The following is a 16716-nucleotide window of genomic DNA, read 5'->3' as shown; positions in this document are numbered from 1 at the left end:
AGTGATCCTTTTACTCAGCTGGCCCACTTGTGCTTCCAAATTTCTAATGGAAGACCTTGTTTCATTCATGAAACTCACAGTGGCCTTAGATAGATCAGAGACTAAGTTTGCTAAGCTAGATGGGTTCTGCTCAGAATTCTCTGTCTGTTGCTGAGTGGATGATGGAAAAGGCTTGCTATTGCTAAACCTGTTTCTTCCACCATTATTAAAGCCTTGTTGAGGCTTTTGATCCTTCCATGAGAAATTTGGATGATTTTTCCATGATGAGTTATAGGTGTTTCCATAAGGTTCACCTAAATAATTCACCTCTGCTATTGCAGGGTTCTCAGGACCATAAGCTTCTTCTTCATAAGAAGCCTCTTGAGTACTGTTGGATGCAGCTTGCATTCCATTCAGACTCTGAGAGATCATATTGACTTGCTGAGTCAATATTTTATTCTAAGCCAATATGGCATTCAGAGTATCAATCTCAAGAACTCCCTTCTTCATAGGCGTCCCATTATTCACAGGATTCCTTTCAGAAGTGTACATGAACTGGTTATTTGCAACCATGTCAATGAGTTCTTGAGCTTCTGCAGGCGTTTTCTTTAGGTGAATGGATCCACCTGCAGAGGTATCCAATGACATCTTAGATAACTCAGACAGACCATCATAGAATATATCCAGGATGGTCCATTCTGAAAGCATGTCAGAAGGACACTTTTTGGTCAGTCCTTTGTATCTCTCCCAAGCTTCATAGAGGGATTCACCTTCTTTCTGTCTGAAGGTTTGAACATCCACTCTAATCTTGCTCAGCTTTTAAGGAGGAAAGAACTTGGCTAGGAAAGCCTTGACCAGCTTATCCCAAGAGTTCAGGCTATCCTTAGGTTGAGAGTCCAACCATACTCTAGCTCTGTCTCTTACAGCAAAAGGGAAAAGCATGAGCCTGTAGACTTCAGGATCTACTCCATTAGTCTTAACAGTATCACATATCTGCAAGAATTCAGTTAAGAACTGAAAAGGATCTTCAGATGGAAGTCCATTAAACTTGCAGTTCTGCTGCATCAGAGAAACTAATTGAGGTTTCAGCTCAAAGTTGTTTGCTCCAATGGCAGGAATGGAGATGCTTCTTCCATGTAAATTGGAATTAGGTGCAGTAAAGTCACCAAGCATTCTCCTTGCATTATTGTTGTTGGGTTCGGCTGCCATCTCCTTTACTTGTTCAAAATTTTCAATAAGGTTTTCTCTGGATTGTTGTAATTTAGCTTCTCTTAGTTTCCTCTTCAGAGTCCTTTCAGGTTCTGGATCAGCTTCAACAAGAATGCCTTTTTCTTTGTCCCTGATCATAAGAAAGAGAAGAGAAAAAGAAAAGAAGAGGAATCCTCTATGTCACAGTAAAGAGGTTCCTTATTGTTAGTAGAATAAGAGAAGAAGAAGAAAAAAAATTCGAACACAGATAGAAGAGGGGGGTTCGAATTTGGTGAGTGATGTGAGGAAGAGATGTTAGTAGATGAATAAATGAATAGAATAAGATGAGAGAGGGAGAGGATTTTCGAAAATAATTTTTGAAAAAAAGTTAGTAATTTTTTAAAATAGTTTTTGAAAAATATTAGTAATTTTCGAAAATTAAGATTTAGAAATTGAAATAATTAGTTAATTAAAAAGAAATTTTGAAAAAGGGGGAGATATTTTCGAAAATTAGAGAAAGAGAGGGTTAGTTAGGTAGTTTTGAAAAAGATAGAAACAAACAAAAAGTTAGTTAGTTAGTTAAAACAAATTTTAAAAAGATAAGAAGTTAGGAAGTTGGAAAAGATATTTTGAAATTAGATTTTTGAAAAAGATAAGATGAGAAGATATTTTAGAAATTAGTTTTGAAAAAGATTTGATTTTTAAAATCTCAATTAATGACTTGATTCATAAGAAATCACAAGATATGATTCTAGAACTTAAAGTTTGAATCTTTCTTAACAAGCAAGTAACAAACTTCAAATTTTTGAATCAAAACATTAATTGATTATGTTATTTTCGAAAATTTGATATAAAAATAAGAAAAAGATTTTTGAAAAATATTTTTGGAATTTTCGAAAATAACTAAGAATTTTGAAAAAGATTTGATTTTTGAAAAAGATTTTGAAAAAGATAAGATTTTCAAATTGAAAATTTGATTTGACTCATAAGAAACAACTTGATTTTAAAAATTTTTTGAAAAAGTCAACTCAAATTTTCGAATTTGATGAGAGAAAAAGGGAAAGATATTTTTTTATTTTTTTGAATTTTTATGATGAGAGAGAAAAACATGAAAAATGATGCAATGCATGAAAGTTATGGATCAAAACAATGAATGCATGCAAGAATGCTATGAATGTCAAGATGAACACCAAGAGCACTTTGAATGTCAAGATGAACATCATAGACACAATTTTGAAAAATTTTTAATGCAAAGAAAACATGCAAGACACCAAACTTAGAATTCTTTAATGCTTAGACACTAAGAATTCAAGAATGCATATGAAAAACAAGAAAAGACACAAAACATGCAAATGCAAAGATCAAGCAAGAAGACTTACCAAGAACAACTTGAAGATCATGAAGAACACTATGAATGCATGAATTTTCGAAAAATGCAAGATGCACATGCAATTGACACCAAACTTATAACATGACTCATGACTCAAACAAGAAACACAAAAAAATATTTTTGATTTTTATGATTTTATAATTTTTTTGGATTTTTATTTCGAAAATTATATGAAAAAGAAAAAATAAGGATTCCAAAATTTTTAACATGAATTCCAGGAATCTTGCCATGTTTAGTCTAAAGCTTCAGTCCAGGAATTAGATATGGCTCACTAGCCAGCCAAGCTTTCAATGAAAGCTCCGGTCCAAAACACTAGACATGGCCAATGGCCAGCCAAGCTTCAGCATGCAACATAAGAGAATATACTGCTCATTACTTATCAAAATAACATGCCTCTATGCTGATGGTTTGGAAGCCTCAGTCCAAGAATTTAGACATGGCTTTACAGCCAGCCAGGCTTCACATGCTTCATGAAACACTAGAATTCATTCTTAAAAATTTTGAATAAAATTTTTGAAAACATTTTTGTTTTATTTTTTTTTTCGAAAACAAAGGAGAAAATTTTGAAATATTTTTGAAAAAAAATTTTTTTTTTTGAAAAGAAAACAAAAAGAAAATTACCTAATCTGAGCAACAGGATGAACCGTTAGTTGTCCAAACTCAAACAATCCCCGGCAATGGCGCCAAAAACTTGGTACGCGGAATCGTGATTACACTTTAATTATGTAAAGTTCATTGCTCTTTCTTTCCCTGGAAATGGCGCCAAAAACATGATGCCAAAACCACGGTTCACAACTCCGTGTAACTGACCAGCAAGTGCACTGGGTCGTCCAAGTAATACCTTACGTGAGTAAGGGTCGAATCCCACGGAGATTGTTGGTATGAAGCAAGCTATGGTTACCTTGCAAATCTCAGTTAGGCAGATATAAATTGATAATGGAGTTTTCGAAAATAATAATTAATAGAATAGGGATAGAAATACTTATGTAATTCATTGGTGAGAATTTCAGATAAGCGAATGGAGATGCTTCCGTTCCTCTGAACCTCTGCTTTCCTGCTATCTTCATCCAATCAGTCTTACTCCTTTCTATGGCTGGCTTTATGTGATACATCACCACTGTCAATGGCTACTTTCGGTCATCTCTCGGGAAAATGATCCAATGCCCTGTCACGGCACGGCTAATCTTCTGGAGGCATCACCCTTGTCAATGTCTTCATCTTATCCTCTCAGTGAAAATGGTCAATGCACCCTGTCACGGCACGGCTATTCATCTGTCGGTTCTCGATCATGCTGGAATAGGATTTACTATCCTTTTGCGTCTGTCACTAACGCCCCGCAATCGCGAGTTTGGAGCTCGTCACAGTCATTCATTCATTGAATCCTACTCAGAATACCACAGACAAGGTTTAGACCTTCCGGATTCTCTTGAATGCCGCTATCATTCTAGCTTACACCACGAAGATTCTGGTTAGGAGATCTAAGAGATACTCATTCAGTCTAAGGTAGAACGGAAGTGGTTGTCAGGCACGCGTTCATAGGGAATGATGATGATTGTCACGTTCATCACATTCAGATTGAAGTACGAATGAATATCTTAGAAGCGAAATAAGATGAATTGAATAGGAAACAGTAGTACTTTGCATTAATCTTTGAGGAACAGCAGAGCTCCACACCTTAATCTATGGAGTGTAGAAACTCTACCGTTAAAATTACATAAGTGAAAGGTCCAGGCATGGCCGAGATGGCCAGCCCACTAAAACGTGATCAATAGTCTCCTAAGATGAACAATGGATTAAAACTGAGACCAAAGATGGTCAAAAAGACGTCTAATACAATAGTGAAAGGTCCTATTTATAATAAACTAGCTACTAGGGTTTACAGAAGTAAGTAATTGATGCATAAATCCACTTTCGGGGCCCACTTGGTGTGTGCTTGGGCTGAGCTTGAGTGTTGCACGTGTAGAGGTCCTTCTTGGAGTTGAACGCCAGCTTTTGTGCCAGTTTGGGCGTTCAACTCTGGTTTTGGCTCCTTTTCTGGCGCTGGACGCCAGATTTGGGCAGAAAGCTGGCGTTGAACGCCAGTTTACGTCATCTATTCTTGGCCAAAGTATGGACTATTATATATTGCTGGAAAGCCCTGGATGTCTAATTTCCAACGCAATTGGAAGCGCGCCATTTTAAGTTCTGTAGCTCCAGAAAATCCACTTTGAGTGCAGGGAGGTCAGAATCCAACAGCATCAGCAGTCCTTCTTCAACCTCTGAATCTGATTTCTGCTCAAGTCCCTCAATTTCAGCTAGAAAATACCTTAAATCACAGAAAAACACACAAACTCATAGTAAAGTCCAAAAATGTGAATTTAACATAAAAACTAATGAAAACATCCCTAAAAGTAACTAGATCCTACTAAAAACATACTAAAAACAATGTCAAAAAGCGTATAAATTATCCGCTCATCAATAGATTAGAATACAAATGAGTCAAGAAACAATAATATCTCAGAGTTTTTGAGTGAAGCTCAGATTCTAATTAAATGAGCGGGGCTAGTAGCTTTTTGCCTCCGAACAGTTTTGGCATCTCACTTTATCCATTGAATCTCAGAATGATTGGCATCTATAGGAACTCAAAATTCAGATAGTGTTATTGATTCTCCTAGTTCAGTATGTTGATTCTTGAACACAGCTACTTTTATGAGTCTTGGCCGTGGCCCTAAGCACTTTGTTTTTCAGTATTACCACCGGATACATAAATGCCACAGACACATAATTGGGTGAACCTTTTCAGATTGTGACTCAGCTTTGCTAAAGCCCCCAATTAGAGGTGTCCAGGGTTCTTAAGCACACTCTTCTCTTTGCTTTGGACCTTGACTTTAACTGCTCAGTCTCAAGTTTTCACTTGACACCTTCACGCCACAAGCACATGGTTAGGGACAGCTTGGTTTAGCCGCTTAGACCAAGATTTAATTTCCTTAGGCTTTCCTATCCACTGATGCTCAAAGCCTTGGATCCTTTTTATTACCCTTGCCTTTTGGTTTTAAGGGTTATTGGCTTTTTCTGCTTGCTTTTTTTTTTTTGCAAGCTTTGTATTCACTACTTTTTCTTGCTTCAAGAATCATTTTTATGATTTTTCAGATTGCCAATAACATGTCTCATGTTTATTATTCTTTCAAGAGCCAACATATTTAACATTCAAGAACATCAAATTCCAAAGACATATACACTATTCAAGCATTCATTCTGAAGGCAGAAAGCATTGCCACCACATGTAAACAATTAGAATTTGTTTTATTAAAAACTCGAAAATTATTGCCTCCTTGTTCTAAAGAAAATCTTCTATTTTATTCATGTTTAATGATGATGAGAAAAATAAATTATAGCTTAATTGGGGATAAAATCAAAATATAAATACTTATTGCCATTATATGACTCCTAAGGTGAAACTCGAATAATAGAAAAGAAAGTTATCACAGGGTTAAGGTTAAGATCAGAACTCAACAACCTTGACTTTGGGAAGCGGATGCATCTTTAGTCTGTGGGGTGCTTGGCCCTTCAAGAGATAGTTTCTGACGCTTTAGTTCTCTTAATTCACGCCCTTGCACCTCTTGTTCTCTGAGCAGTTTGCAAAGTATGCTATTTTGATTTTGCTGTTCTTCCTTCAATTGATCCATGGTTTCTTGCAACTTAGTGACATATGCCTCAAGATGCTCCCAGTATTCAAATTGAGGGAGTTCTGGTAGGAATTCTTGCGCCCTCCTCTTGATGGGGTCATCCTGCATTTGTTGTTTTTCTATTGTGATTTTTGTGATTGGTTGCTCCACTGAGATATACTCTATTATTCCCATCTTTATTCCAGCATCTTTGCAGAGCATAGAGATTAAGCTTGGATAAGCCAACTTGGCATCCTTGGAGTTCTTGTTGGCAAGTATGTAGAATTCAGATGGGATCAGTTGATGAACTTCTACTTCTTTTCCCAACATAATGCAATGGATCATCACTGCTCTTCTTATATTGACTTCAGAACGGTTGCTGGTGGGCAATATAGAACGCCCAATGAAGTCCAACCATCCTCTGGCGACTAGTTTGAGATCTTCTCTCTTGAGTTGACTTGGGGCACTCTTCGTGCTGGTGGTCCACTTGGCTCCAGGGATGCATATATCCTCTAGAATCTTATCCAGGCCCTTGTTTGTTCTCATCATTCTCCTATTGAAGGAGTCTGGGTCATCTTTCAGCTGAGGTAGCTTAAAGATCTCCCTAATTTTGTCAGGGTGGATGTGAACAATCTTTCCTCTGACCACATTCCTGTAGTCGTAGAGGGCAGCTCCAGATATTCTCTGCCTGTCTGTTTGCCACAGATTAGCGTAGAATTCTTGAACCATATTCCTTCCCACTTTCGTTTCAGGATTAGCTAGGACTTCCCAGTTCCTGTTTCGAATCTGCTCTTGGATCTCCGGATATTCATCTTCTTTCAGATCAAACTTGACTTCCGGGATCACAGATCTTAGACCCATTATTTTGTAGTAATGGTCTGAATGTTCTTTGGTTAAGAACCTCCCTTGATTCCAAAGTGGTTTTGGAATACTCTCTTTCTTGCCTCTTGGAGTGGGTTGTTTTCCTTTAGGAGCCATGATCTTTAGTGGGTATGGTTTAGTGATCACGGATAAATACACCAAACTTAGAGGTTTGCTTGTCCTCAAGCAAAAGAAAAGAAAGGAGAGGGATAGAAGGAGAGCTAGTGTAGAATGGTGGATGAGAGGAAAGAGGCCGAATGGGTTTTTAAAAGGGGGGGGTTTCGAAAATAGGGAGAAAGATAAGATAGAAGATATGATTTAAAAAGATAAGTATGATAAGAAGAGATATGATTTAAAATTGAAAAGATATGAAAGATATTTGAAAAAGATAAAATTGGATTTTTGAAAAAGATAATATGGAGATTTGAAAAAGATATTGATTAGTTGAAAAGATTTTTGAATGAAATGTGATAGATTTGTTTTGAAAATTTTGAAAATGAGTTTAATTGGATTGAAAAAAGGATTTGTGCTTATGGATTAAGATATATTTAATATTTTTAAAGAAGGATTTTTAGAAATTAGGGATTTTAGAAATCAGGGTTTGTAACATGTTTATGCAAGAAATCGTGAATTGAAACATGAAAATTAAGATTAAAATGAAAAATATGAAGAGAAAACGAATTTACCTCCTCCCCACCATCCTGGCGTTTGAACGCCCAAACGCTGCATGTTTTGGGCGTTCAACGCCCAACTGCTGCTTCTCCTGGGCGTTCAACGCCCAGCTATTGCTTCTTTCTGGTGTTGAACGCCAGGAACTCCTTTGTCACTGGGCGTTTTTCTGAACGCCCAGGACGCTGTAAATCTGGCGTTAAACGCCCAGAAGGCTATCCTTACTGGCGTTTTCTTGCCAGTGAGCTCTTTTTCTCTATTTTGTGTGCAGAATCCTTCTGTAACCCTGTAAACTTATACAATTGACTCTTTACCTTAGTATCAATGAACTTTATATAAACAAATAAAATCAAGAATAGGGCAAAATGCTTAGAGGAAGTGATGCCCCATGGCTGGATTACCTCCCAGCAAGCGCTTCTTTATTGTCTTTAGCTGGACCTTGCTGAGTTCTTAATCTAGCCTCAGCCTTGAGCACTCTTGCTCAACATTGCCTTCAAGATAGTGCTTGATTCTCTGTCTATTAACAATGAACTTCTTATCAGAATCAATATCTTGAAGCTCCACATAACCATATGGTGATACACTTGTAATCACATATGGTCCTCTCTACCGGGACTTCAGTTTCCCGGGAAATAGCCTGAGCCTAGAGTTAAATAACAGAACCTTTTGTCCTGGTTCAAAGATTCTAGATGACAGCTTTCTGTCATGCCACCTTTTGGATTTCTCTTTGTAAAGCTTGGCATTTTCGAAAGCAGTGAATCTGAATTCCTCTAGCTCATTCAGCTAGAGCAATCTTTTCTCTCCAGCTAATTTGGCATCAAAGTTAAGGAATCTGGTTGCCCAGTAGGCCTTATGTTCCAGTTCCACAGGCAGGTGACAAGTCTTACCATACACAAGTTGGTATGGAGAGGTCCCTATAGGAGTCTTGAATGCTGTTCTGTAAGCCCACAGAGCATCATCCAAGCTTCGTGCCCAATCTTTTCTACGGGTATTCACAGTCCGTTCCAAGATTCTTTTTAGTTCTCTGTTAGAGACTTCAGCTTGTCCATTTGTCTGCGGATGATATGGAGTTGCCACCTTATAGCGAATCCCATACTGGACCATGGCAGAGTAAAGCTATTTGTTGCAGAAGTGAGTGCCCCCATCACTGATTAGTACTCTAGGGACACCAAACCTGCTGAATATATGTTTCTGGAGAAACTTTAGTACTGTTTTAGTATCATTGGTGGGTGTGGCAATGGCCTCTACCCATTTTGATACATAGTCAACTGCCACCAGAATATAAGTGTTTGAGTATGATGGTGGGAAAGGCCCCATGAAATCAATTCCCCATACATCAAACAACTCAATCTCCAAGATTCCTTGTTGAGGCATGGCATAACTATGAGGTAAATTACCAGCTCTCTCGCAACTATCACAGTTACGTACAAACTCTCGGGAATCTCTATAGAGTGTAGGCCAGTAGAATCCACATTGGAGGACCTTGGTGGCTGTTCGCTCACCTCCGAAATGGCCTCCATATTGTGATCCATGGCAATGCCATAGGATCCTCTGTGCTTCTTCTCTAGGCACACACCTACGGATTATTCCGTCTGCACATCTCTTAAAGAGATAGGGTTCATCCCACAAGTAGTACTTTGCATCAGTAATTAATTTTTTCTTTTATTGCCTGTTGTACTCCTTGGGAATGAACCTTGCAGCTTTGTAGTTTGCAATGTCTGCAAACCATGGTAATTCCTGAATGGCGAATAAATGCTCATCCGGAAAGGTTTCAGAGATCTCAATAAAGGGGGGGGGGACGCCCCTTCCACTGGTTCTATCCGGGACAGATGGTCAGCCACTTGGTTTTCTGTCCCTTTTCTGTCTCTTATTTCTATATCAAACTCTTGCAGAAGTAACACCCATCTTATGAGTCTGGGTTTTGAATCCTGCTTTGTGAGTAGATATTTAAGAGCAGCATGATCTGTGTACACAATCACTTTTGATCCTACTAAGTATGATCTAAACTTGTCAATGGCATAAATCACTGCAAGCAATTATTTTTCTGTGGTTGTGTAATTTTTCTGGGCATCATTCAAAACACGACTAGCATAATAAATGACATGCAGAAGCTTGTCATGCCTCTGCCCCCAGTACTGCACCAATGGCGTGATCACTGGCATCACACATTAATTCGAACGGTAATGTCCAGTCTGGTGCAGAGATAATTGGTGCTGTGACCAGCTTAGCTTTCAGAGTTTCAAACGCCTGCAGACACTCTGTGTCAAACACAAATGGCGTGTCAGCAGCTAGCAGGTTGCTTAGAGGTTTTGCAATTTTTGAAAAATCTTTTATAAACCTCCTATAGAATCCTGCATGCCCCAGAAAGCTTCTGATTGCCTTAACATTGGCAGGTGGTGGTAATTTTTCAATTACCTCTATTTTAGCTTGATCCACCTCTATTCCCTTGTTTGAAATTTTATGCCCAAGGACAATCCCTTCAGTCACCATAAAGTGACATTTTTCCCAGTTTAAAACCAGGTTGGTCTCTTGGCATCTTTTCAAAACCAGTGTCAAGTGATCAAGACAGGAGCTGAATGAGTCTCCATATACTGAGAAGTCATCCATGAAGACTTCTAGAAATTTTCCACCATATAAGAGAAAATAGAGAGCATGCATCTCTGAAAGGTTGCAGGCGCATTACACAGCCCAAAAGGCATCCTTCTATAAGCAAATACTCCAGATGGACATGTGAATGCTGTTTTCTCTTGATCCTGGGGATCTACTGCAATTTGGTTGTAGCCTGAATAGCCATCCAAAAAGCAGTAATAATTATGACCTGCTAGTCTTTCTAGCATCTGATCTATGAATGGTAAAGGAAAATGATCCTTTCTGGTGGCTGTATTGAGCCTTCTGTAGTCAATACACATGCGCCACCCTGTAACTGTTCTGGTAGGAACAAGTTCATTTTTTCATTATGAACCACTGTCATGCCTCCGTTTTTAGGGACAACTTGAACAGGACTCACCCAGGGGCTATCTGAAATAGGATAAATAATCCCAGCCTCCAGTAATTTAGTGACCTCTTTCTGCACCACTTCCTTCATGGTTGGATTTAGCCGCCTCTGTGGTTGAACCACTGGCTTAGCATTGTCCTCCAATAAGATCTTGTGCATGCATCTAGCTGGGCTTATGCCCTTAAGGTCACTTATGGACCACCCAAGAGCTGTCTTGTATGTCCTTAGCACTTGAATTAGTGCTTCCTCTTCCTGTGGATTTAAAGCAGAGCTTATGATCACTGGAAAAGTATCACCTTCTCCCAGAAATGCATATTTCAGGGATGGTGGTAATGGTTTGAACTCGGGTTTAGGAGGTTTTTCCTCTTCCTGAGGAATTTTCAGAGACTCTTTCAATTTCTCTGAATCCTCTAGATCAGGTGGAATATCTTTAAAGATGTTTTCCAGCTCTGATTCGAGCCTCTCAGCCATGTTGATCTCTTCTACCAAGGAGTCAATAAGATCAACTTTCATGCAGTCTTTTGGTGTGTCTGGATGCTGCATGGCTTTGACAGCATTCAACTTAAACTCATCTTCATTGACTCTCAGGGTGACTTCCCCCTTTTGGACATCAATGAGAGTTCGTCCAGTTGCCAGGAAAGGTCTTCATAGAATGAGAGTAGCACTCTTGTGCTCCTCCATCTCCAGCACTACGAAGTCAGTGGGAAAGGCGAATGGCCCAACCCTGACAATCATGTCCTCAATCACGCCTGATGGGTATTTAGTGGAACCATCAGCAAGTTGGAGACATATCCGGGTTGGTTTAACTTCTTCAGTTAAGCCAAACTTCCTGATAGTGGATGCAGGTATTAGATTGATGCTTGCCCCAAGATCACATAAAGCTGTCTTGGTGCAATTACCCTCTAATATGCATGGTATCATAAAGCTCCCGGAATCTTTAAGTTTTTCTGGGAAGCTTTTCAGAATGACTGCACTGCATTCTTCAGTGAGGAAAACTCTTTCAGTTTCTCTCCAATCCTTCTTATGACTCAAAATCTCTTTCATGAACTTGGCATAAGAAGGTATTTGCTCAAGTGCCTCTGCAAACGGAATCTTAATTTCAAGAGTCCTGAGATAATCTGCAAAGCGAGCAAATTGCTTATCCTGCTCCTCTTGGCAGAGTTTTTGAGGATAAGGTATCTTGGCTTTATATTCCTCAACCTTGGTTGCTGTAGGTTTATTTCCTACAGAAGTGGTTGAAGAAGCCTTTTTAGAGGGGTTGTCATCAGTACTTGTGGGTGTCTGATCCCTCACTGGCATTTGAATGCCAGGGTTGGAAGCTGGATTGACGTTAGATTCTAATTCCTCAACTGTTCCTGTCGTCTGAACACCAGAACTGTGCTTCCTTTGGGCGTTCAACGCCAGTTCCTTGCTTATTTCTGGCGTTGAACGCCAGTTCTAAGCATGGTCTGGGCGTTCAGCGCCAGCCTTCCACCCAATTTCTGGCGTTTTGACGCCAGAATTATTTTTTCCTGGGCTCTTACAGTCCTCAGATGGATTATGGGTGGTTTTCTTATTCCTTGGCTTCCTGCTGCCTTAAGGTGGGGTATTTAATGTTTTCCCACTTCTTAATTGAACTGCTTGGCATTCTTCTGTTATTTGTTTTGACAGCTGCTGTTTTGTTTGCTTCAATTGTTCTTCCATATTTATATTAGCCATCCTTGTCTCTTGTAGTCTATCTTTGAATTTGGCTAACTGTTGTGTTAGAAAGTCCAATTGCTGATTGAATTCAGCAGCTTGTTCTACAGGACTGAGTTCTGCAGTTACTGTTTTAACTTCTTCTTTCATGGAAGGGTCACTGCTTAGGTACAGATGCTGATTTCTGGCAACTGTATCAATGAGCTCTTGAGCTTCTTCAATTGTCTTTCTCATGTGGATAGATCCACCAGCTGAGTAATCTAGAGAGATCTGAGCTCTTTCTGTAAGCCCATAATAGAAGATGTCTAACTGAACCCACTCTGAAAACATTTCAGAGGGGCATTTTCGTAGCATCTCTCTGTATCTCTCCCAGGCATCATAAAGAGATTCATTATCTCCTTGTTTAAAGCCTTGGATGTCCAGCCTTAGCTGTGTCATTCGTTTTGGAGGAAAGTATTGATTCAGGAATTTTTCTGTCAGCTGTTTCCATGTCCTTATGCTAGCCTTAGGTTGGTTATTTAACCACCTCTTGGCTTGGTCTTTTACAGCAAATGGAAACAGTAATAATCTGTAGACATCCTGATCTACTTTCTTATCATGTACTGTGTCAGCAATTTGTAAAAATTGTGCCAGAAACTCTGTAGGTTCTTCCTGTGGAAGACCGGAATATTGGCAGCTTTGCTGCACCATGATAATGAGCTGAGGATTCAACTCAAAGCTACTGACTCCAATGGAAGGTATGCAGATACTACTCCCATATGAAGCAGTAGAGGGGTTAGCATATGACCCCAGAGTCCTTCTGGACTGTTCATTTCCACTTAGATCCATGATGAAGAAAGGGAGATGATGTAATAAAAAATTATTTTTATTTATTTATTTATTTCTTTATTTATTTCGAAAATAAAATAAATTAAAATGGGTGAAGATTTTCAAAAAAATGAGGAGAGAGAAAATGGTTAAGAAGTTTTGAAAAGGATATGATGATTTTTTTTGAAAGAGGTTTTAAATTTTGAATTAAAAATCTGAATTTTAAAGGTAGATTTCAAAAATTTGCTTTAAAATAAAGAGAAAAGATATTTTTTGAATTTAAAGAGGAGAGAGAAAAACAATAAGATAGCACAAGATTTAAAATTTTTAGATCTAATGCTCCTTGTTTTCGAAAATTTTGGAGGGAAAGCACCAAGGAGCACCAAACTTAAAAATTTTAAGATCAAGACACAAGGAAAACTCAAGAACACTTTGAAGATTCACAAGAATACAAGAACATGAAGAAGGAACACCAAACTTAAAATTTTTAGAAAACCAAAATAAGATTTTTCGAAAACCAAAGAAAAACCAACAAGGAAACACCAAACTTGAAGTTTGGCACAAGATTTAATGTAAAAATTATTTTTGAAAAAGAATTTTAAAAAGAAGGTACCCAATTTACCAAGAACACAGACCAACGCTCTAGGCAAATGGCCAGTAAATGTAACACTTGTTTTGAAAAATATTTTTAATAACTAAAAAAAAACATTATTTTTATTTTTATTTTATTTTTTTTTTGAAAAGAATATAAAAGACTCTGACCCAAACGACAAAATTTTCCTAATCTAAGCAACAGGATTCACCGTCAGTTATTCAAACTCAAACAATCCCCGGCAACGGCGCCAAAAACTTGGTGCACGAAATTGTGATGTCAATGTTCACATTACTCTCTTACAATTTCGCACAACTAACCAGCAAGTGCACTGGGTCGTCCAAGTAATACCTTACGTGAGTAAGGGTCGATCCCACGGAGATTGTTGGCTTGAAGCAAGTTATGGTTATCTCGTAACTCTTAGTCAGGATATAATATGAATAATAATTCTTAATTTGAATTGTGAAAAGTAAGAAGGGCAGAACACAAATTATACTTGTATGCAATGATGGAGAATATGTTGGAGTTTTGGAGATGCTTTGTCTTTTGAAATTCTGCTTTCCTCTGTTTCTGATTCACGCATGCACGTCCTCCTATGGCAAGCTGTGTGTTGGTGGATCACCATTGTCAATGGCTACCATCCATCCTTCCAGTGAAAAGGGTCCAGGTGCGCTGTCACCTCACGGCTAATCATCTGCAGGTTCTCGATCGTACCGGAATAGGATTTACTATCCTTTTGCGTCTGTCACTACGCCCAGCACTCGTGAGTTTGAAGCTTGTCACAGTCATTTAATCCCTGAATCCTACTCGAAATACCACAGACAAGGTTTAGACTTTCCGGATTCTCTTGAATGCTGCCATCAATCTAGCTTATACCACGAAGATTTGAATAAGAGATCCAAGAGATATTCATTCATTCTACGGTGAACGGAAGTGGTTGTCAGGCACGCGTTCGTGGGGGAATGATGATGATTGTCACGTTCATCACATTCATGTTGAAGTGCGAATGGATATCATAGAGAGGAACACACATGTTTGAATAGAAAACAGAAATACTTGCATTAATTTATCAGGACACAGCAGAGCTCCTCACCCCCAAAAATGGAGTTTAGAGACTCATGCCGTCAGAGATTACAAAGTTCAGATCTAAAAATGTCATGAGATACAAAATAAATCTCTAAAAGTTGTTTAAATACTAAACTAGTAATCTAGGTTTACAGAAAATGAGTAAATTATGATAGATAGTGCAGAAATTCACTTCTGGGGCCCACTTGGTGTGTGCTGGGGCTGAGACTAAAGCTTCTCACGTGCCTGGGCTGTTTTGGGCGTTCAACGCCAGGTTGTAACGTAATTCTGGCGTTGAACTCCAACTTTTAACGTGTTTCTGGCGCTAGACGCCAGACAGCAACATGGAACTGGCGTTGAACGCCAGTTTACATCATCTATCCTTGAGCAAAGTATGGACTATTATATATTGCTGGAAAGCCCTGGATGTCTTCTTTCCAACGCAATTAAAAGCGCGTCAATTGGACTCCTGTAGCTCCAGAAATTCCATTCCGAGTGCAGAGAGGTCAGGATCCAACAGCATCAGCAGTCCTTTTTCAGCCTGAATCAGATTTTTGCTCAGCTCCCTCAATTTCCGCCAGAAAATACCTGAAATTATAGAAAAATACACAAACTCATAGTAAAGTCCAGAAATATGAATTTTGCCTAGAAACTAATGAAAATAAACTAAAAACTAACTAAAACATACTAAAAACTATATGAAATTAACCCCAAAAAGCGTATAAAATATCCGCTCATCAGATGCCTACTCGGGATACAATCAAATCCCAATGTACCCTTCTGATCAAGAAAAAACCTCATTCTTAACCCGAAAAGCAAACTACTGCTACATCGTCATGCCATTCAGACTCAAAAATATAGGAGCCACTTATCAAAGATTAATAAATAAGGTCTTCGTAGACCACATCGGAAAAGTCATGGAAGTTTATGTGGACGACATGTTAATAAAGACACAAAGTGAAGAGTCGTTTTTGTCTGACCTCACTCAAGTGTTCGACACTATAAGAAGGCATGGCATGCGACTTAATCCGGCAAAATGCACCTTCATAGTAGAAGCAGGTAAATTCTTGGGTTTTATGCTCACACAAAGAGGAATCGAGACAAATCCGGATAAATGCCGGGCTATACTCGACATGAAGAGTCCGACCTGTGTCATAGAGGTACAACAACTCAATGGAAGATTGGCAGCCTTGTCCAGATTTCTAGCCGGATCAGCAATAAGATCTCTACCTTTCTACGCCACTCTAAGGAAGGGAAAGAGGTTCAAATGGACAACAGAGTGCAAGCAGGCCTTCCAGGATTTCAAAAGGTTCTTGGGACAACCACCTATTCTAATTCGGCCACAGGAAGGAGAACCACTTGTATTGTACCTTGCAGTAGAAATCGGGCAGTAGCCTCAGCACTGGTCCGAGAAGACAACAACAGACAACAACCTATATACTTCATTAACAAAGCACTACAAGGGTCCGAACTGAACTACCAAAAAATAGAAAAATTTGCCTATGCTCTCATATTAACATCTCGACGACTTCGCCCATATTTCCAAGCCTACATTATCAGGGTTCGGACCAACCAGCCCATAAAAGGCATCTTACAAAAAACAGACTTAGCAGGAAGAATCTTGTAATGGGCAGTCGAGTTGTCCAAATTCGACCTTCAATATGAAGCTCGAACAACCATTAAATCACAGTATCTGGCTGACTTCATTGTTGAGTTTATGGACACCCCGAAAATCCCTACAGAATGGAATCTATACGTAGACGGCTCTTCAAACAAAACGGGAAGTGGTGCAGGCGTGATACTAGAAAGTGATCAGGGAACCCAAATCGAACTTTCCCTCAAATTCGGG

The 16716-nt window shown here is 38.9% G+C and overlaps 1 non-coding gene across 1 annotated transcript; it reads left to right on the top strand.

Moving 5' to 3' along the window:
• The first annotated feature begins 682 nt into the window (after positions 1 to 682).
• On the top strand, positions 683 to 789 carry LOC112746735 (small nucleolar RNA R71). The gene has a single exon (XR_003174602.1). It is a non-coding gene; the product is annotated as a small nucleolar RNA R71 (small nucleolar RNA).
• The last annotated feature ends 15927 nt before the right edge of the window (positions 790 to 16716 follow it).

Source organism: Arachis hypogaea, chromosome 14 (assembly GCF_003086295.3).
Source record: "Arachis hypogaea cultivar Tifrunner chromosome 14, arahy.Tifrunner.gnm2.J5K5, whole genome shotgun sequence".
Taxonomy (NCBI): domain Eukaryota; kingdom Viridiplantae; phylum Streptophyta; class Magnoliopsida; order Fabales; family Fabaceae; genus Arachis; species Arachis hypogaea.
The sequence above is the reverse complement of the archived record's forward strand: the minus strand, read 5'-3'. Positions and strand labels throughout refer to the sequence as shown.